This window comes from Mytilus californianus, unplaced genomic scaffold, assembly GCF_021869535.1.
Source record: "Mytilus californianus isolate M0D057914Y unplaced genomic scaffold, xbMytCali1.0.p SCAF_6, whole genome shotgun sequence".
Taxonomy (NCBI): domain Eukaryota; kingdom Metazoa; phylum Mollusca; class Bivalvia; order Mytilida; family Mytilidae; genus Mytilus; species Mytilus californianus.
Genome location: NW_026262712.1, coordinates 18,313,185 through 18,335,372, shown reverse-complemented (window position 1 = coordinate 18,335,372; position 22,188 = coordinate 18,313,185). Strand labels below are relative to the sequence as shown.

The 22,188-nt window shown below is 32.7% G+C and overlaps 2 long non-coding RNA genes across 3 annotated transcripts in view; both read right to left on the bottom strand.

Annotated features, from left to right (window-relative positions):
- The window catches only part of LOC127705769 (uncharacterized), a 40,723-nt gene extending 38,827 nt beyond the window's left edge, over window positions 1–1,896 (bottom strand). For both annotated transcript variants that reach the window (XR_007984000.1, XR_007983999.1), the window contains exons 1-4: window positions 1,872–1,896; window positions 1,347–1,468; window positions 647–799; window positions 407–450 (exon numbers count right to left, since the gene is read on the bottom strand). This is a non-coding gene — a long non-coding RNA (uncharacterized LOC127705769). The remainder of the gene's footprint in view (window positions 1–406; window positions 451–646; window positions 800–1,346; window positions 1,469–1,871) is intronic.
- Window positions 1,897–11,884: 9,988 nt separating this feature from the next.
- LOC127705786 (uncharacterized) lies at window positions 11,885–21,138 on the bottom strand. Its single transcript, XR_007984033.1, has 4 exons — window positions 21,008–21,138; window positions 20,246–20,426; window positions 19,786–19,926; window positions 11,885–11,945 (listed from the first exon to the last, which is right to left on the bottom strand). It is a non-coding gene; the product is annotated as an uncharacterized LOC127705786 (long non-coding RNA).
- Window positions 21,139–22,188: the final 1,050 nt, after the last annotated feature.

Below are 22,188 nucleotides of genomic sequence, written 5' to 3'. Positions count from 1 at the left end.
CAATATCTGAAGGCATTTAGAAAAAAAGTCTGTATAACTGTGATTTTCAACAATTTATAGAAGTCCAAAGCCCATAATTTCCGCAAAAATTAGCGGAGCAGAACGAAACTCAAACTAGCTCTGTAACTCACATACCAAAAATCAGCCCAATATCTGAAGGCGTTTTGAAAAAAAATCTGTATAACTGTGAATTTCAACAATTTATAGAAGTCAAAAGCTCGTAATTTCGGAAAAAATTAGCGGAACAAAACTCAAACTTGATCTGTAACTCATCATGGTTAACTCACATACCAAAAATGAACAAATGATCTGAAACTTCTTTAATTCATAAATCATCTTAATGTATAAAAGTAGCAATAAAGTATTTAAGGTGGGGGGAGGGATGTGGAAATATCTGGTAACTTACCTCCATTCCATTGTCATCTTAAAGAAGGGCAACAAGTTCACAATCTGTAATTAGAATACAGTAATAATAACTATCTTTGAATTTAAATGCTCCTCTTTCAATATTAATACAGCATTTGTGTAATAAATTCATATCTTTCCTCTTTTCAAAGCTTTATTGTCTACACTGAAATATGCATGTACCTTAAATTTAAACAAAATATAACTCAACTTATAAACTCAGACTTATTCAAGAACATACCTTGAGAGATTTTGTTCTTGACATCCCTCATCAGAGGCCCCAGACCTGGCTCATTACAGCTGTATGGATTACCCAGCAACCTTCCCTGCAGGAAGTCTTCTTGTTTGGGTCCTTCTTAAGGAGAAGAAGAAATTCTTCTACATCATTTTCCTCCTGTAATTTTGAATGTATTTGCATTGGAATTTTAAAAACATATGTTTTAACTTTAATTGTGTTCTTGTTCCAATTGGAATATGAATTTCTAAATCAATAAAAAGTCCATTTCATATGTAAATCATTTGCAATCTATTCCACAGCTGACAACCAGAAAATCATTGACATCATTGTGCAATTGCAATAGAGATTTTCATATACCTTTTTTATAATTTTGAACATTTTATGAGTATTACATTAGAATAGGATTAGTAATAATATCAAGTAGTTGTAAATAGGACAATTGATGATGGCAAATATTGCATTTATTTGCTCTTTTCTTCTGAAATGCCAGTGAAATTGCATTTAATTTGCATCCATCAAAGTCCTAATTGATAGTGGTAACACCTAAATAACTTCTAATTAAACTTAATGCCAAGTGAAAAAAAAAATAATTGCTGAAACTGAATATCATCCATGCAGTGCTCATGGAACTTCTTGTACAGATAAAATAATGAACATTGATATTCAAATAGCTAGTTCTAATCTTTTATATGGGTTAACTTACAGGGAAAATAATACTACAGAGCCTCTCAAAGATGAACACTGGAGATCTGTAATCATCACAAGGATATTTCTTCACTGTCTTCATACAGACCCGCATAAACTCTTTAGTCTCAGACTCTGTACCTGTTTAACATAATGAAAGCAGTTAGAAACACACAGAATTACTACATCAGCATAAAAAATATGGCTTTACAACTTTAACAATGACATATGCTTGTTTAAAATTTTACCCACATTATATAGGCAGGTAGTGTTAACTGGGCATTTGAGGATGAAAAAATTGCTGTCTCTGTTCTAAACTGCAAGTAAACATACATGTGATAGGTAACAAAATGTTGAAATAGATAGTAGAACATAATTTTTTCTTTTATTACAGCATTTATAGTCAAAAAACAATTTACAAATGTATATACAATATCAATTTAACTAAAAATGAATAATAAAGCCTAAAAGACAATAAATTAAAAAAAGAAAATTACAGGCCATTGCTTTTCAAACATTTTTATACAATACAGGGTATACTTACCACTTGTGAGTTCCTCCAATAACTCTAACATTTTATCCTGTGTATCATCTATCAGTTTAGTTCTCTGTACCACTAGTTTCTGTAGAGACAGGTAGCCATTGAGAACATATCCCACCAGTTTGTTCTTGTAGTGTTTCAGTACATCCTGTTCTGCAATCTGAGCTAGCAACTCTGAAATAAAACAAGCACGACGTAAAAAAGTGTGCAAAACTGATTATTTTAGTGAATTTTTTAAGTCCAAGGACTGTAACTCTGCACAAAATCAAATACACCCTCATTTGAAAGAGGTAAATACAACACTTTAGCCTGTATATCTTTCAAGTTATTTAAACCAGACTCAGTAGCTGCAGCTTTCCTGCATATCATATGGTTAAACGTCCTACCTGATCAAGAGACTTTGTCGAAATTGCAAACAAGTCCTTCACTATTTGACAAGTTTCATCACTAACATTTTCATTTTCAACCCTCTCTAATAAGGTTCCTAATGTTTGTTGCATATACAACACTGATATAAAACCCTTACGTGAAGCCACCTGCCCTTGATAGGCTAGATTTTCTATCTGTTTTAAAGGTTGAGTAACCAACTGCTTGTGTTTATCCCATGACTTAACACTATTTGTACCATGAATAGTTCTTATCATTGGTTCTAATTAATCATCCAAACTGGGTACTTGCAAAAAGCTTTTAGATTTATCATTAACCGGAATACAACTAAGGTATTCATCTTTAAATGCTGAAAGTTTCTCTGGATTTTTAGTTCTCCAGGAACGTTCTAGAATTCTAACCTGTGCTTCATCAATGATCAAGCCACCAGAATTATCAGAAGATTCTGAAGGAATATCTTCTTTGAAAAGCTTAGACAATAAATTTAAATTACCTGACTGCTTGTCTACAGTTTTATTGTTATTATTATCAATGTTACTTGTTTGTCTCTGATTTGACTGACTATCAACATTGTTACTAGTAGTAGTAGGTTGAGTTTGTAAATATTGGCTAAATCTATCAACATTTTGAGATTTATTACCAGCCTGAGAATAAACAGGACTTCTTATGCCAAGAGAATCTTCATCCTCTGATGAACATAGACCAAGTAAATCAGCCATAACACGACTGTCTATATGTAGAGAAATTTCTGACCTATTGTCAAAATCAACATTTCTAATTCTTAAGGACTTCTCAAGTCCTCATCAAGATTTGCATTCAAAGAAATTACCGGTCTACGCTCCCCTGTACTTGGGACGTTATCCGAACTTTGTTCTCTCTGCGTGGCTAAACCACCAGATTGAGAAACCTCTGCAACAGTCGAACTTAACCTGTAGTAGCACATGACTTGTTCAAAAATGCAAATAACATATCTATTTTCTTATCAAACATGTCTTCCATACTGGTTAACTTATTCTCAAGTTCAGCCGTCTTTGACACACGTTTCTTTTTCTTTGACAAAGAGTCTTTTGTTGTCCTCGCCATTTTTTTCACGCGAATGTCACCTGTTGGCGTTTCACCTGCACTATCTGAATCTAAATTTTCAGCATTTTAGTCAGCAAGTGAGTGTCTATACTCTTCAGCCTTGATGATGACTCGTCCAATATGACCGGACGATAATATCAAACGTACATATAAAAAAAAATGTCAACAACGACTCTACTAGAAAGTCTCAGACAGTGAGAACGTCTTATTTTGTTGCCGCCGAAAGATAAACTGAGGAAGGTAGACACCCGGATGATCAAGGTTAGATAGATGTTTGAAATCATCCAGGTGTTGCGAGTTATGAGAACGTTGTAAGGGAGATAATCCTTATGTATATTCCTTGACTGGTAAGTAAAAATATATATGATATAAAATTCAAGGGTATATTTTTTTAACCTATTTTCATATGCAACCGGATGTGACATACTATGATTTGGTGGTATTACTGTGATCTATAACAAGTTATTCCTCAGTACATGTAAAATATTTAGTAAAAGATGTGACTGGTTTGGCATTAAATCCATGCTCAGACAAAATAGATTTGATGCCATTTTCACCGTCTTAGACTGTTAAATGCTAACTGTAGATGTTTCAGACAAAGTCAACTCTGTGCTAATCGCCTAGCTGTTAGATTGGTTATGTGTGAGGCCCTTATCAACAGAATGAAAGAATCTGTTAACAAAGCTGGATTGAATGGAAAAACATACTTTTCTGAATATTTAAAGTGCTCAAGAAGTTGGAACAGACTTGTAAGTACATCATCAGCACATGCATTGTGGGCATCATATTCTATGCCAAGTAATTTTGAGACCAAGGTTTGTTGTTTATGGTTTCCTATGTCTTTCGACTTGAATTTCCTTCTTGCCAATTTTATGGTATCAATGCACCCATAGATTTGCAACATGTAATTCTGAAAGCAGACTGTGTTGACGTAATTTGTTCATCAATATGGGAATGTCAAATGCATGCAGCAATGTTATGATAGAATAGAATGGATTTCTTCTTTTTGCTGATAAATTCCAGTAAAACAATTTGAATATCTTTGCTTTCAACTGGTTTAATTTTACCATGATGGTACATCTGGCCACAAGAAAAATCAAAAGTCAATCTTGTTAATTCTGACACTTTGGGTGATATAACCTCCCTAGGTGATACATACTTGTTAAATACAGTGGTTCCGTCAAATGTAGCCAGCTGAGTTATATCAGACTTCCTTGATAATCCTGGAACAAAATTTTTAAAAAAATTCATTAATAATTAAAGGTTAAGTTTCCCTAAATGTGAGATGACTCCTTCCATATCAAGTTTGGATTAATTCTGCTATACAGTTTTTGTCATATTCAATTTACAAATTTAAGTGGCAGCAAGTATGAAATGCGGCCACTTTGAAAGCTTATGGCTTCTTGAAATGTGCATCCATATTCATGGGAGTCAAATTTCTTGATTACAAAAAAAACAAAGTGTTTCGATTTTGGCAGGTTCTAATTTTAGCAGTCCACCCTATTTGCACATGAACATTAGATTGCGATTTAATTTTCATCTAACTTAATTTTACCTATCAAGTACCTCAGAAAGCAAAAATTAAATCATCGCCTATAGGGTATGCTTTCAAACTGTACTCCATGTCAATTTTATTTTTTATGATGGAAGGGGCATAACTGTTATGAATATGGTATACTCGGAACTACATATACTTTGGTTTACTATTACCAATGTACACCTGGAAGACTCGGATACTAAGGAATTCCGGGATTCCCCATGGTATATTGGACAGTCATTACCTAGTTGTTATCCTGATCGGACGTCCCCATTTGATGAGCGGCCTGATAGACGACAAATGACTCAAGCCTAGGATTGTTATATTCAGGTAATATAACGCATACACATACCCCTATAAAATCATTACATAACTCCCAACAAACATAAGTAATATATCACTTGTATTCCAAGACTATCATTGAAGTATTGCCAATACAAGTTTTGGAAATACCACACAATGGACGTTTACTATGTACTACGCTTTATGTAATGTCATTTCACCTCGAAGTGTTGCTATAGGCTTTGCAAATACAATTATCAAATAGTAAAGCAATTATTTCACTTACTTACAATAACATTGTAAGCTTATTTCACTTACTTACAATAACAATGTAAGCTTATTTCACCTACTTACAATAACAATGTAAGCTTATTTCACTTACTTACAATAACAATGTAAGCTTATTTCACCTACTTACAATAACAATGTAAGCTTATTTCACTTACTTACAACAATGTAAGCTTATTTCACCTACTTACAATAATAATGTAAGCTTATTTCACTTACTTACAATAACAATGTAAGCTTATTTCAGTACTTACAATAACAATGTAAGCTTATTTCACCTACTTACATAACAATGTAAGCTTATTTCACTTACTTACAATAACAATGTAAGCTTATTTCACCTACTTACATAACAATGTAAGCTTATTTCACTTACTTACAATAACAATGTAAGCTTATATTATTTCACCTACTTACAATAACAATGTAAGCTTTAAGGTCACAGTAACCTATTCCAGGCATCTATATTTGATTAAAGTGTCACTGATAAGTAGGTGTCTGGGGTGCCATTTTTTTTAGCCTGATATCTGTGATTAAATTAAAGAAATAATTCATGGAAGCCATAGATTTGTTGGAAATTTACACATGGCCTGGGCCGTGATATTCGAATTTTATCCTGAGCGTCTATTTTTCTGCTTGAGTTCTTTTCATTTTTGGTATAAATAGTTCGTAGAAATTTTGATACTTCACTATTAGTCACAGTCACAGTTAAGTAGGGAAAAGTCACAAGAGAATCAGCATGTAGGGACAGTAACATCATAGTCACTTAGGTGACCATCCAGTTAAGACAATAAGTGAGTTCCAGGAACAGAGTACCTACAAGTCAAGTAGGAGAAAAGAAGTTAGCTTCACAACTGTGACCAAACAGTTCGCTCTTCAGTATCCAACTGGCGCGGCAACTCAGGATATTCATAAGCTATCAAGGATGTGGTTTCAGACCCAACAACTGCATGGAACAGACTCAAACTTAACTATACAACATCTAGTACAGTTACAGTTAACAACAGTGTGGAAGGAGTTTGGAGTGAACCTACAGAGTAGCGTCTGTATCTAGTCTTGGCTATGCAATCAATTTTCAGTTATCACAAGATTGGCCACCAATCAACTGGATTCATTGTACGCCTCAACCAGACAACATGGGACAGACTAACAGCTCAACGGCTCAAGACCTTCAACTCAAGATACTGCTTCAACTAAGTGACTCTAAGGGAGCTACCATTTGATATTTATGGGGGGGCTAGGATGAAAAATTTTGTCCTGCCTTTTTTTTTAGTTGTAATCTCTGTCCTGCCTTTTTATTTTTCACTCTGTTCAGTCCTGCCTTTTTTTTAAAAGTTTATCCTGACTTTTTTTTACCTAAATCGTCATCCTGACTTTTTTTTTGCAAGTGTCTCATCCTGCCTTTTTTTTTACTCAAAACTCCTGTCCTGCCTATTTTTTTCAAATTTCATCCTTAGTCCCCCCATAAAAATCAAATGGTAGCTCCCTAGTAACATCTAAACACCTTTGGACAATTCAAATCAACCAACCTACTCAGAACATTTCCATAAGTGATTCAGACATTCTCAACCTTAAAATTGGTTATTCTGCAAATTCATATTTCGGACAATTCCAGTTAGTGATTCTACAAAGTGTATGGGACTATTCTTAAGAACAGTGACATTTACTTTCAATAGTGCATCATTTTAATTATTTTGATTTATCTTTGGCATATATTGTTATTTATTAAAGTGTTAAATGTTTTAGAGTATTAACTTTGCCACTTGTCCGTCATAAGTCTATTTATAGACTGACCCCTTGTCCCTTGGGTCAAGCATGCACAGTTAGGCTTTCGAGACGCGACAGCCATACTTCCATGACGGCCATAGGATGTGTCGGCCATACCGTCACATCGTCCATGGGACATATCGGCCACACATTGTGAGACATATCGTCCACACTTTAAAACATAAAATATAAATAATAAAATAAGTATTTATTCATAATAATAACATTAATATGATTTTGTAGTATTTTTTTCTGTACAAGAGATCTTATTTATTCTTGTGTAATAGGAATGGATTAATTCCCTTAATTTTCATTACTTAATTATTTCAGGCTGTTAATTGATTTGCTTGATAATATTTCATTTCCATTTGATTTATTCTATTTAGTTTTCATATATTGAGCAATACTGACATTTGAGTTCCTTTATTTAGTGGCGTTTGCGATAATTTTGCAATGTTATCTATTTTTGCTTACCATTTTGAAAGAAGTTATTCAAACGAAATAATTAAGATATTTGAATATGAACTAATTGCCAAGGTCGTTAAAAACTTCCATTTGTTGTAACTAATTGCCTAAAGACTGGTTGCCTGTCTGAGTGCGATGCACATTAAAATAAACTACGATAAGACGGGTTGTCTGTCTGAATTTAAGCTGCATATGCAAGCCTCGTGGCGTCATGATGGCTAAGCTAACCTGGCTTTGGCATTACTGTTTGGAAGGGTTTCTGTCTAAATGTTATTAAGATGTTTTGATGTGTTAAATGTTGAATTGAATATGTTTTACTTTCTTTTCATTAAATTGTAATTTGTTTTGCTGCTTTGAGTATTATTTGAAGTGCCTTGGAATATACCCCATACACTGTATCCAGAACCATCCCCTCACATTTGGTCCCGCGAGGCGGATACAGTTGCTCCAGGGGTATATTGTTTATAAGTTTGATTCATTTTTTAAAATTTATATATATTTCTGGTCATGTTTCGGTTTGAAGAAAAATCTTGTTTGTTCGATGGTGTCAGCATTGATGTTACAGATTATGTGGTTCATTTTGAAACTGTTTCATTATGGAATGAGTGGACTGAGTTTGAAATGGCTTGTCAGCTTATCATTAATTTGAGAGGTGAGGCTCAGACAGTTTTACGTTTTCTAGAGAAGAAACATATGCAAGATTATCAGTACTTGAAAAGTTTGTTGGTTCAAAGGTTTAACCCCAAGGAAAGGGAAGCATATTTCAAAATTGAACTGAAAAATTGTACAAAAAAGGAAAGTGAAAATATTTCTGAGTTTGGTCAGCGGTTCAAAATTTTGGCACACAAGGCATATCCCGAGAGTTATTTTGATTTGAATTTGTATTTGGTTGATTTATTGATTTCAAAATTGGATAGTGAAATGGGGAAACATGTCGCTTTGAAACACCCCAATTGTTTGGATGATGCAATATGTTTGGCACTTGACTACGAAACAGTTTGTCTTACAACTGGCAATTTTATTTCTGAAAGTGTTGAAACTGAATCGTGTGACAAAAGTTTAACTTGTTCTGAAATTGTTTGTTCGGGTTTTGAGATATTGTCTAAATTTGTCAAGAAATACTTGAAGTGTCGGAGAAAACGTAAACAAAAGAAGTGCATGTTTCAACTGTAGTGAAATTGGTCATGTACGAGCCAAATGTCCTAATAAAGTGGTTAATGCCAATGTTGATGATGAAAAGTCGGATAATTGCGGTACTTTTGAAATGTTTTCAGAATCAGAGGTTTTAATCAGTGAAGATTTCTTTGGACTGGCATACTAAGAATGTTTTACCTTGAGGTATTTTCTTAGGGTTTTTGTGTATTTTTGTGTGTGTGCTTTTATAGTTGTTTGATTAAAATATTGTTCTCTAATTTTGTGGCAACAGTTCAAAGACGTGCTGCATGTCTGAATAACTGGTTTGTACAAATTTTCTTTTTACTTGGTTTAATTGGTGGTAAATACTAGTTTTAGGCTTGATCTGAAGGCAGGTGTGTAGTTTGTAGGATAGCTATTATAGTTTGAATTGGTTTATATTTTGGGTTTTTAATCAATTGTTTGGATTTGTAATCTCCATCTAGATATTTTGTATTTAGGGAGTTTATGGTGGTCTGATTTTGTGGCAGAAACCAATAGTAAAATTGTACGAATAGTTTAAAGTTAGGAACACTTCTTGCTTTTATAGAACGTAGCACATAGATGGACCCGATCCATCTCAAGTGGCACACAGCTGTGTTACTTTAAAAACAATGTTGGAGTGCTGAACCCGATGGTACATGTCAAACGTACAGTCGTGAGATCTACAATGGTGGACTTTAACCTGGTATTGCATAAACAGCGACTTTCGACCGTTACAACATTTATTCACCTAGATGTCCGCCCGATATTATCTGTAATCAGAAACAACTCGGGGAATTATAGCAATGGAGATTTAAAGAGCGCGTCCGTACAGAAGTGGCAGTTCAACCCTTAATGTGATGTGTGTATCTGTGTGCTGTGTTGTGACATTTTATGTGAAACTGGACATTAATTATGTATATTTGAATTGAACATTTCATGAACATTTATTTGTACATGTGTAATTTGTTGTTTGTGTCATTGGGAATCATACCGCAATCATACCACATTTTCTTTTTATATCTATTAATTGATACCTATGGTCCATTTATTATTTTTTTTTATTTTTTTTTTTTTATTTTTTTTTTTTTTAAATGAGCACTCAGACTGAAGGGTTTAGAAATTAATTTTAACACAATAATCACAATATGACTTAAGTTATAATTACAAAAGTAATAATTAGTATAGAATATTAATAATTAAGAGTTGTTATAGAGTGTTGAACATATATGCAAAGAAAGAAGCTGGGTTTGGGCTTTACTTATTACCGGATTTCCAGAGAGTTACCACTAGCTATATTTTAACCAAATAATTAGAAATAATGTATTCAAAATATTATTAGGATACAGGCCTCAACCTTCCTTCTCATGTTGGTGGAAGAGGTGTATGTGGCCAAATTATGTAATCATTGTGCTCCGAACATTAAGAGTATTTTATTGGAAAAAAATAACATATACACACAAATTATAATAAATAAGTATCATACTTCACTAAATTAAATTATTTTTATCTAAGAATATATCTCTATTTCTATGAAATGTAGTGTTAAGAGTATGAATTAAACCACCGGAATTGATAATATAACTAATTTGATAAACTGAATAAACATATGCATATATTGATGGGAATAGTTCCCATGGTATCTTAAATAACAAACAGTTTAATTCATTTAAAACAAAAGTTTCATCATTTATTTCTATTCTAATGAAGTCATTTATATATTTTCGAAATAGTCTTAATTTGTTACAATGTAGCAGTAAATGCTTTAAGGTTTCATTTTCCGAGTTACAGAAATAGCATTTCGGAGAAACGTTACTATAATTTCGTCTTTTTTGATTATCTTTAGTTAATAAGGAAGAGCATTATGCACAACTCTATAAATAAAGTCTTGCTGGTAATTACTTGTGATATTTCTAATATTACACCATATATCTGTGAAATCGACATAGCTGTACTTTATTTCAATTTTATGTTTATGATTATCTATTTCGAGAATTTTCTTATAAATATTTTTGGGGTTGAAACTTTGTAGGGTACGACATGATGAACAGCAATTTTCCAAATGAGTGCCACCGACATTTCTGGTTACTTTTATAAAGCAAGGTCGGTACATCAAAAAGACTGCTCAAACAGCTTGTATTTTTACAAGAATTTCACTACCAAATGTATGTTTGCACTCCGCTTGAACTCTAAGCTTGGGTGTTGTGTTTTTATAGTGATCTTGAATTGTATTTCCATTACAATTTCTTGACAAAAGCATAATTAATACTTGTGTTCATCAAAGAAGTAATAATAAGCAATCAACAATCTTCTTAAATTTCAAACTTAATCATTACTTGATTACCTTGTTTTATATTTCAAAACTGAACTTATTGTTTTAATTTTGACAGAAATTAGTCTCCCATTCGGATATAGTCATTCATATTTGTTCATTTTTGTTCTGTTTGTTATACGCAAGATATCAAAAAATCATTTAGAAAACAATATGATATTTTAATATTTTATTAGATTAAACACATTCATTTATGATATATATATAATGAGTAAACAAATGATATAACAAAATTAAACATGATAAATAATATAAAAACAGTAAAGTTTATTTAAAAGTTATAATAACCATCTATAAGTATCAAAATAATTCATATATAACATCTATATAAAAAAAAAAAAAAACCGTGGACGATACGTCTTCACAAAGTATGGCCGTTTTTGTAATATGGCCGTTTCATCTTTTCGGGGTATGGCCGTTTCATCCTATGGACGTCATGGCAGTATGGCCGTCACGTCCTGCATTGCACAGTTAATCCCCCCTAGCAAAAGCATGCCACACTGGTCCTCGGTGACATATCTCTGAGTCTGCTCTCAGTAAAGATATATCGAGAGTTTTATCACGGTGTTGTTTACAAAGCGAAAAAAGCACGTCATATTAGAATTGTTTGTTTACACTTACCTGTTGTTTCTAAATCAAAAACTACTACCGATTCTTCTCCTTCAAACTTCATCTTAGAAGGAATAGTTTCTGTGTCAATATGTTCTTGCACTTCTATTTCTCCTCCATAGGCGTCTCCCTCATTCACTGATTCTCCCTGATCATCTTTCAATTTCTTGGACTAGAAACAATACAAAAAAAGTTAAGAACAATTATGGAAGAAGTGACTCAGATGCAAATGTACTTAAAGTGGCATCTTAAGAACAATTCCCAAGTCAAACTGAACTGCTATCATTAGAAGTTTATTAGCAGTTATTTACCAGTTCTTCATATTTTTAGCAGTCTTTCAGCTGTTCATAGCATTCCATCTAATAGCAGTTTGAGAAACTGCCTTATTTCACCATTTCTTAGCATTCCTCTTACCATTCATCTTAGCAGTCTGGGTCTACCTTCTAAACTGTTGTCAATTTGTCAATTGGACAACAGTTATGACAGCAGTTCAATAGCAGTTTGATAGCAGTTTTGGTTTTAATCTTTGTTATAAAAATGCTTGGATCTGGCTGTGTTTTCAGCTTGATAGTAAACCTTTATTTGAAGGTTATTTGATCATTTTCAAATGTGCATTTGGCTCCAAGCTGTGTGTAAATACTTGCTAGTGAAAAACTGTACTTTTGTCAATTATGAAGTTTAATTTGGGCTAAATGGAATAATTTCTCACACCTGCAGTACAGTAAGTTGAAGTTACAGTTAATGCATGTGTATTTTCTGACATAACTTTGTAGGGGAAAACAGAAATAATACAGAAAGCCCCAAAAAAGGGATAGTTGTTTGTTCAAATAGAATATCTGATGATGATAGGATTGTAATAAAATACTAGCATATACTAACAGTGCAAGATGTTATTTGAAAATAAAAATATGAATATTTTAATATAATTTTGTAAAAAAAACAAAAATAAATCATATTCAAGAGTTGAAAAAGGGGGAGGGAATATTAGGGAAACCTAGGTCACATATAGCTGATTGTTTAATATTGACCAAACAATCCATTTAATGAAGTTAATATATGTTACTTAAATTTTTTTCAGAAAGTGGAAACATAATATGTTACATGTACTAAGAATTATTTTGTTTAATCCAAAAGAGAAAGAGGTGATAACTGTTTTCTTTTGGTCCACACAAAATATATATAGTAGAAGAGAAATTAGTAGTACATTTGGTAATTAAATAATAATAAAAATAAAATAACTTTTAATCTGAAAATCACTTAGTCAAGGTAATAAATAGTCTCTTAAGTAACCACTCTTATTGAATAAGTTGCTTTTTATAAGCACTGATATTTAAAGTGCATTATAATTCTTAACTGTTCCTATTATTCTGCCACTGACATAATTAATAAGGGGTATAAGGCCAGGTACAGTACTCACAAAGCATGTTTACACCCCTTAACAAGTCTGTTATTGGATTAAAATAGAGTCATTTGATTGCAGTTACTGCTCAAATCACAAATATAAGTTGGTACAACTTTTTGAAATTTCAACAAGACTTGCAGTAAAATATTAGAATTTTATTTTTGCATTCATATCTTGTACACTGTATATTCATGTGTACCTTTGTATTCCAACTTTTGACAGATCTGATAGCATTCCATAGCAGTTATTAGCAGTTTAGAAAGCCATATTAGGATGTACAACTTAGCAGTTTCTATGAATATTCATTATTGATAGCTGTTATTATAGCAGTTCTCATGAATATTCAGAGAAGATAGCAGTTTTTGAGTATCTCATTTAAATTTTTCGTCAAAAATAACTGCTAAATAACTGTGAAGGCTAAATAAACTGCTAAGAAACTGCTATGGAATGCTATTGGAATGCCTATATGCAAATTAACTATTGCCTTGAATTTGGCAACTGTGAATGCTAATGAACTGCTAAAGAACAGCTGTCGAGTAAGAACTGTGAATGCTAATAAACTGCTAAAGAACTGCTGTCCACTTTGACTTGGGTTACTATTCTATGTTGAAACAATTAATGTTAAACCTTTGAACAATGCCTCCTTCCAATCATAATTAAGAGCCAGAGAATCCTCCCTCTGTGGGTTTTCAACTGCAATGTTGAATATACTTAAAGGCTGCAGGCTACCCCTTAATGTGAGGATTCCTTATACTGTTTATTGAAGACATCCTGGGCTGTATGTTTATTTTCAATACCTTGTTGGGTTTTTGTCTCTTTTACACATTCCCCATTTCCATTCACTTTTCTATTCAACAGTACTCATCAGCGTGTGTGAAAACAGAACCTATGTCAATTAAGAGCCGGAAGTGAAAATAGAACCATTTAATTGTTACACATGCGTTATAGCCTACTAATAGACATATATATATCTACCAAAAAGATGATGTGAACTGTCACGATACAGGATTTGTTATCAAATTAGTAGCTGATATAAACACACTTTCTATACATTATCATTGGACATTATTAAACTGCTGAACTGATAATAATAAAATGCACGAATTAAATGGCAACATTTAAATATCTTTCTCTGTTAAAGACACATAAATTTATGTTCTGTTTGGCATGAATGAGAGTCTGGATGGGGTTAACAGAAAAGGGAATAATGGTAAAAAAGGTGCAGAATAAAGGGTAAAATAAATAAAGAATAGAGAAAAATTGGCAAAAATGATAATAAAAAAAATAGAGAAGAGTATGGTGAACAATTATAAAGAATAAAGAATAATGGGCATGCAAAATAAATAATAAAAAATGATCTCAAAAATTAAAGAATAAAGATATAAAGGACCCCCATCCAGACCCTCATGAATATTTGGTTCCAGTTCTATCGTAATTATTTACAAACGCTTGTTGCCCTTAATTTTGAAGATACAATTGCACCAAAAATAAAAAAAATTATTGAAAGCTTAGGTATTGTGTTGATGAACGCTTCACTCTGGGAACAGTATATATAGTTAATATATATGTTCCTGCTTCACTGTACCAGTAAAGTAAAAAAAAAATGTGTATTTATTTTATATCTGGGACTAATTAATAAACTTATCTATTAGTCCCAGTTTTATACATATTTAATTAGTCTTATTCAATATTAGAATGTAATATGTGTTTTTTTTTTCAAAAGATATCAGACAGAACGATCATGACACAATGGCTATAATGATACTAGTCTACATTTATGATTTCTAAAATATTAAAATACAATTACTATAATTACACAAGCATTTTCTCCCCCGTGAAAATTACTTTGATTGATATCATAGGGAACATGTGTACTAAGTTTCAAGTTGATTGGACTTCAACTTCATCAATCAAAGTGCTGGATAGCACCTGTGGAAAGTTTGCAACGGTAGATTGTAAAATTTCAAATAGGTTGTAAATGTGTAGATTGTGTGGTTAACTTTTTTTCCTACTTTAAAAAAAAATTACTTAATACAAGAAATAATTGTAACAGGATGCTGTTATGAAGTCTCCCAAACAAAGCTCCCATAATTAGTCATTCCCACAGTCACTGACATTGGGCAAAGTCCAGTACAAATTGGTTTAGTCTAGTGAAGTGATATGCATAAGTGACGCCTATGGATTACCCGGGAGGCTGTATGTCATTCAAATCTTCTTGAAATCATGAACAGAAAAATTTATAATTTAGGGGTGGGGATCTGGATCGTTTACAAGTTCTCGAACAGGAAGGAGGTTGGGATGAAAGTGACCCTAGGGAACTAGCCTTTTATTTCATCTAATTTGTTTTATTAATCCGTACAAGAATATATATGGTTTCAGGGTGGGGATCTCGACCGTTTACAAGTTTTCAAAAAGAAGGGGGTTGGAGTGACCCCAGGGGACTCACCTTTTATTTCATTTGATTTGTTTTATTGTCCACTACACGAATCTATAATATGGTTTCAGGTTGGGGATCTTAACTGTTTACAAGTTCTCAAAACAGGATGGGGTTGGGTAACACCAAGGGACTCCCCCTGTATTTCATTTTATTCATTTTATTGTCCCATACAAGAATAAATATGGTTTAGGGGTGGGGATCTCGACCGTTTACAAGTTCTCAAACAGGAGGGGGTGGGACTGACCCAGAGGGACTCCCACTATATTTCATTTGATTTGTTTTGTTGGCCCATACAAGAATATACATTGCTGAGGGGGTGGTGATCTGGACCGTTTACAAGTTTTCAAAAAGGAGGGGTGGGGTAACCCCTGTGGACTTCCTCTACATTTCATTTGATTTATTTTATTGTCCCATACAAAAATATATATGGTTTATGGGTGGGGATCTCAACAGTTTACAAATTCTCAAACAGGAGGGGTGGGACTGACCCAGAGGGATTCCCACTATATTTCATTTGATTTGTTTTTTTGCCCCATACAAGAGTATATATGGTTTAGGGGTGGGGATCTCGACCGTTTACAACTTTTCAAAAAGAAGAGGGGTGGGGTGACCCTTGTGGACTATATATTTCATTTGATTTATTTTATTGTCCCATACAAAAATATATGGTTTATGGGTAAGGATCTCAACAGTTAACAAGTTCCCAAACAGGAAGGGGGTGGGAGTGACCCCAGGGGACTCGCTTTTTATTTTATATGGTTTGTTTTATTGTCCAGTACAAGAATATATATGGTTTTGGGTTGTGGATCTTGACTGTTAACAAGTTCTCAAAACAGGCTGGGGTGGGGGTGACACCCAGGGACTCCCCCTATATTTCATTTTATTCCTTTTATTATCCCATACAAGAATATATATGGTTTAGGGGTGGGTATCTCGACCATTTTCAAGTTCTCAAACAGGAGGGGGTGGGGCTGACCCAGAGGGACTCCCACTATATTTCATTTGATTTGTTGTGTTGCCCCATACAAGAATATAAATAGTTTCCGGTTGGGGATCTTGAATGTTTACAAGTTCTCAAACAGAATGGGGTGGTTTAGGTGAACCCATGGACTCAACCTATATATTATTATGGGCCGGCACTAAGCCAGTCCATTATATGATATGGGTTTGAGATTGTTACATGTGTTTCTGCGGATCTATATTTTTATTTTCTGCGGTATATGAAAATTAAAGATTTTAGGTAATTGAAAAAGATACATTTTTATATTAAGTTTTATATAAAAAGAAGATGCCAACTATTTATAACAATGAATGTTCATTGTTTTATTATGCACAGAATGCGTGACCAGTATTTGGGGATTTCCCAAACCAGGTTATTTTTAGAAAGGTAAACAAGGTACTAAGTTCAGACAACAACTCGTCGTCGGAACATGGGAAATGATTTATAGGTTGCGTTTTGTTTCTCAAAATAGTTATTTTATATTCTATTTTGATTATTACATATATATACTGTTTTCGTCATTTAGAAAAATAATCATTATAAAGATATCTTTACTTTCAACGTAAACAGGAGTTTTTTTAGGTAACATATATAGGGCTTACTGTTGATTTTGAAACTCTATGAATTCACATTTATATTCAACCAAACAGATAGGCCGAGATCCATACCTTTATAAGTTTCAAAACAGAAAAGGTGTGTTTGAAAACAAATAATCACGTACTGATATATCTTTTAAGGCAAATGCAAGTCTTTAATGTTTCAGTAACTGAAATTGATTTTCAAACCTCTCAAATATCCACTTGGTGTTTGTTAATAATTTGGAATTCTACAGAACAACCAAACAGATTGCAATGAAAATATTTTGTCAAGGGTTTGTCAGTTGTTACCAAGAGAATAATTTGCTATACTGTCTGTTAGCTTTCTGATTTTTTAATTGTTGTAGTATGTAGCAGTTTTTTAGTCTGTCGTATATCCAATAAATTATGAAGGGATATGGAGTAAATGTAAATGAGACAATATTAATATCAATATGTGGTAAAACCCAAATATGGAACGTTTTTATTGTTGTCCTTCATCTTCAAGTCACCATGAGGCATTCAACGATGATCAACTTTTCTCATAACTGGTAGTAAGTTTGAGCAGAATTCATGGTTAAATATCATACAAAGCTACATTCCTATTTTTATGACTGTTTGTTGATACTTTTAAATTTCACCAAAACCGAATAGAAATGAAAGCATTATGTCTAGGATTTCTCAACCTTTACTGAGAGGAATAATTTTACATTTGTTTGATTTACGATTTTTATTTTTTTTATTAAAACAAAGTCCCGAAAGTGATATTAATATAGTGCTTCATCTGTGCATCACAAAGTTAAAGTCCATCTATCTGTGGAAGTATAAGTCATAGTTTTTGATATTTGGTTCATATCATGCGTCTTGAATAAAAAAAAGGTAATCTTGACCTTCATTTCACAAATGAGTGACTGATTAAAGTTTGCGTTAGAGTCCATATCTGAGATACAACTCATAGAGATATAATGTTTTGTCAGTAGATGCGTCTGTAATAGTCAGAATCAAGGGTCCTAAAAATATGTCATCTTGACATAAAATTCATGGATGAGTAAATGAGATGAAAGGCTACATTTAAGTCCATACAAATATTTTGTCAGTAGATCCAACTTTGAAGGTCACGATTTTCAAAATCAAGTCTTGAAAATGAATAAGATGATATTCCATTTAATCAACTGCACTTAAAATATATTTGATTTCATCATGCAACTGCACAATAAAGTTGTATTTTATAGCATTATCATATCTAATTGGATTGGACCAGTTCTGGCAATTGAGGATTAAAGTCAACTCACATACAGATTAATTTTTATATAATACTTTGAACTTTTTTTTACACCAAAAGCCTCCATATTTCCGGCCCAAAAATTTGGTGTGTGCACCAATTAACTCTCTTGTATGATTTGTTTTATGGTCCTGTGATCATCACTGAAAACCGTGTGTGTCTGTCACTTACTGTTTTCAAGTTATATATATAGTCCTTTGAAAATTTAAAAAAAAAAATCCCATTGGGTTCTATAGTAAATTCCTCCCTTTTGTTGACCCCTCAAAATACCCCTAAATAGACCTCCAGAAGAAAAATAATAAGAACAAGAACTGAGCAAAAACTTTGTTTTGAAGTTTTAATAGCAAGAAGTATAAATTAATTAAGATTTTTGTTATAGTCCTATTTTCTGAAGCCCAATATATAAAAGGCCGAGTTTACTATAGTCCGAGTTTGATGTGGGCCGAGATGAGATGAGATACTTTTGAAACACTTAGGCTTTTACATCTTTAATAAACATTTGTAAAAATCGTAGTAAGCGTCGGAAAATGTTCATTCATGAAATATTTTAAACACGTATTAATTTTCTCTTCAACCGGAGGAAGGTAGGAAACAATTGAAACCGGGATTATAGTACTCCTGTTTGGAGGCACACATATATAGATCTGCCGCAAGTCTGGAGAATACCGATAAAAGCATAACGTAGAAACTGCTGTCTCGTGTGTGTATTGATTTTACTTTCTGCGTAGCGCAGCTCTGTGAAGTAGTGTTTGTGATAGCCATTTTCAAAATGAAGTTGAATTATTTGAATTATCGATGAACATATTTCAGTACATTTTAATTCAAGCTGTAAGCTAATCAAAATAGAAGAGCTCAAAATTTCAAAAGCATTTTCCTAGAGTTATAGTTTTCAAGCACCAGTACTACATTATCTAGAAGTAGTACACACATCCTAAAGTAATAGATAGTCTGTCCCTTCCGTTTAGAGGCTGATCGATGCCTTAAGAAAGTTTATTGCTATATAGCAAGCTATAGCAAACTTTCCAAAAACTTTGATCAAAAACATTAAGCCTGAAGCAGGACAGAAGGACAACAGACAAGAGGACTGATGCACAAACTTGAATACATAAAGCTCCTTGGTGAAGCATAAAAAGCTGAAAACACTGTATTGAATATTTTAATTTAAAAGAAACAATGGATGTCATGAATGTAACTCACAGTGAAGTAACTTAATTAGCCGTTGAAAATGTATGAAAACTCCATGAATTGAACAAAATGTTTGTTTCCTATGACATAAAAACACATATCTTAATATTAGAAAAGATTAAATTGCTTACTGTTTGAACTTCTTGTCCATCAGGAACTTCTGTTAGTGGAATACAGGCAGAAATAGATCCATTGACAGAATTTATCTGAAATATTCTGCTCTGAGCTTCTGGTCCAACAAAGTAATACTCAATTGCTCCATTTACTGGGTCCTGATAAGTGAGAGAAAAGCTTTATAATTTGCAATTATTTATATAAAAAACTGAAGTCATAGTACATTAGGCAACAATTAATGTCCATTATCTTGAGGCCAATTTTCCACAAGGATATCAAATGTAAATAGCAAATCTTTTTCTTAATAATGCGTACTTCTGTAGTTTTCCATATGTAAAACAGGTAAACATATTTTGTTTATAATTTGAAAAAAAAAATAATCAAACAAGATATCCTTAGTAAGAATTCTGCTACGTGATTTCAAGATTTTTTTTTCAAATCTTTACCCACAATGCTTCAGTAAACAATTACACTTACAGGCCTATCATTATCAACAGCTTGTACTCTAATGATGTTCTGAAATAGTGGAACTGATTCTGATGTAGAAACAGCATAACCTCCAGATGGCTCCACAAATGATGGGGCTGTTGACAGTCACTGTCACTACTGCGGTGGCACTCTTTGGACTGGCTGTTGTGTCTTTGGCAATTACATTAAACTAAAAAAAGATATAACAGTATCTAGAATAAGAACTATATTTTGGAAATAGAATCAGATGATTTTCAGTTTAATGATTGAACATTTTTCATCAAATTGAATGTAACTTTATAAACACTAAAAAAAATTATAGAACCATAGTCATGTCATGAACTAGTACTATAAGGCATTAATTTCTTATTTATTAAATCTTATAAAGTCATCAAGATACGTAAAACAAATCTTCAACTTTTTGAATGACACTCTGTATCTTGATTTAAAAAAAAAGACTGACTTAATAATTCCTTTCACAGTTGTGGTGTGATCATCAGTTAACAAAAATTTCAAACGTATGCTAGAGGTTTTCTTGAACTTATAGTGAGGTGAGTCTTTTTGCTTCTTGTTGAAGGCCTCACTGTGACTTTGACAGCAATAAAAAAGCTGTTCATTGCTTTTTGTGTATTTTTTTGCTGTGCATGGACTGATTTTGTGCTTTGATTGATATTCCATATCCTATTTTTTTATTTCATTGTCAATAATACCTTTTGGTCCAACACAAAATTTCATGATTTTCATTTTGAAACAAATCAGATATAAACTTACAGAATAAGATGTTGGTTGAGGTATGCTGGTATCCTCTGACATCCTCTTGTTGATTGTGATGAGGCCAGAGTAGGGATCTATGGTGAAGTATAATCAATTGTTGGTTCAATGGAAAACACTTTGTCTTTCTCAGGAGACTGAAATTAACAACAAATTATCAATTTAAGGATGTTTGCTACTCTGTTTAAAAATAACAATCTTTTCAAAAGACTGTTTTTAATTGATAGTTTATAAATGAAGAAACTAAAAAAGCAGGAAAAAATGGAGGGTCTGTGTGCTTGTTTTGGAGTTATAAGCCATTTAAAATTTGGCGGAAATAACTATGTCTGGATTTTTCATTCAATTTACATTGGTGCCTTTTTTCTTTCAAAAACAATGAAAAAATAACAGGATTATATAAGAGTTTCAAAGATTTTATTTTAAACTATATGTAATCAAATTATGGAAAGAAAAGTAGGGGTTAGTGGGCAAATTTTTTTATGACACTACATTGATAATACTAGAGGATTCCGAATATAATCCCAAATATTCAAAAACAAGAGGAGCAAACATCCTTAATATATAAAGTTATGACACACAATTACATATATAAATATACTCAAAGCTATATCCTGTTTAGTCACACAGCTCTGAATAAAGAACTACTTTTATGGTCTCCTGTTCTCTTAGAGTGTTGGAGGTCTTGCGTTCTATCAACAGCTGGGTCAAAACAAAAGACCACTTCTTTTTTTTCTTTTTTTTGTCAAACACATTTTTGGCAATCAAAATCAAAAAAGAAAAAAAAATCTTAATCTATCCTACCACAATATGCTCATTTGTCCTTTTGACAGAAAAAAAACCTGTAAAAACAAATGAGCCGTATAAAACCACTAATTTTAAGGGAGCAACCATTTGATTTTTATAAGGGCTAGGATGACGAATTTTGTCCTGCATTTCTTTTTAGTTTTTTACATAAATTGTCATCCTACTTTTTTTTTGCAAAGGGTCTCAGCCTGCCTTTTTTTTACTAAAAACTCCTGTCCTGCCTTTTTTTTACTCAAAACTCCTGTCCAGCCTTTTTTAAAATTCATCCTAACCCACCCCTAAAAAAAATCAAATGGTAGCCCCCTACGTTAAAATATATAAAATTCAAATTAACAGTCAAATCCCCGTCAGTAGCCCGAACACTTACTACAGATGTT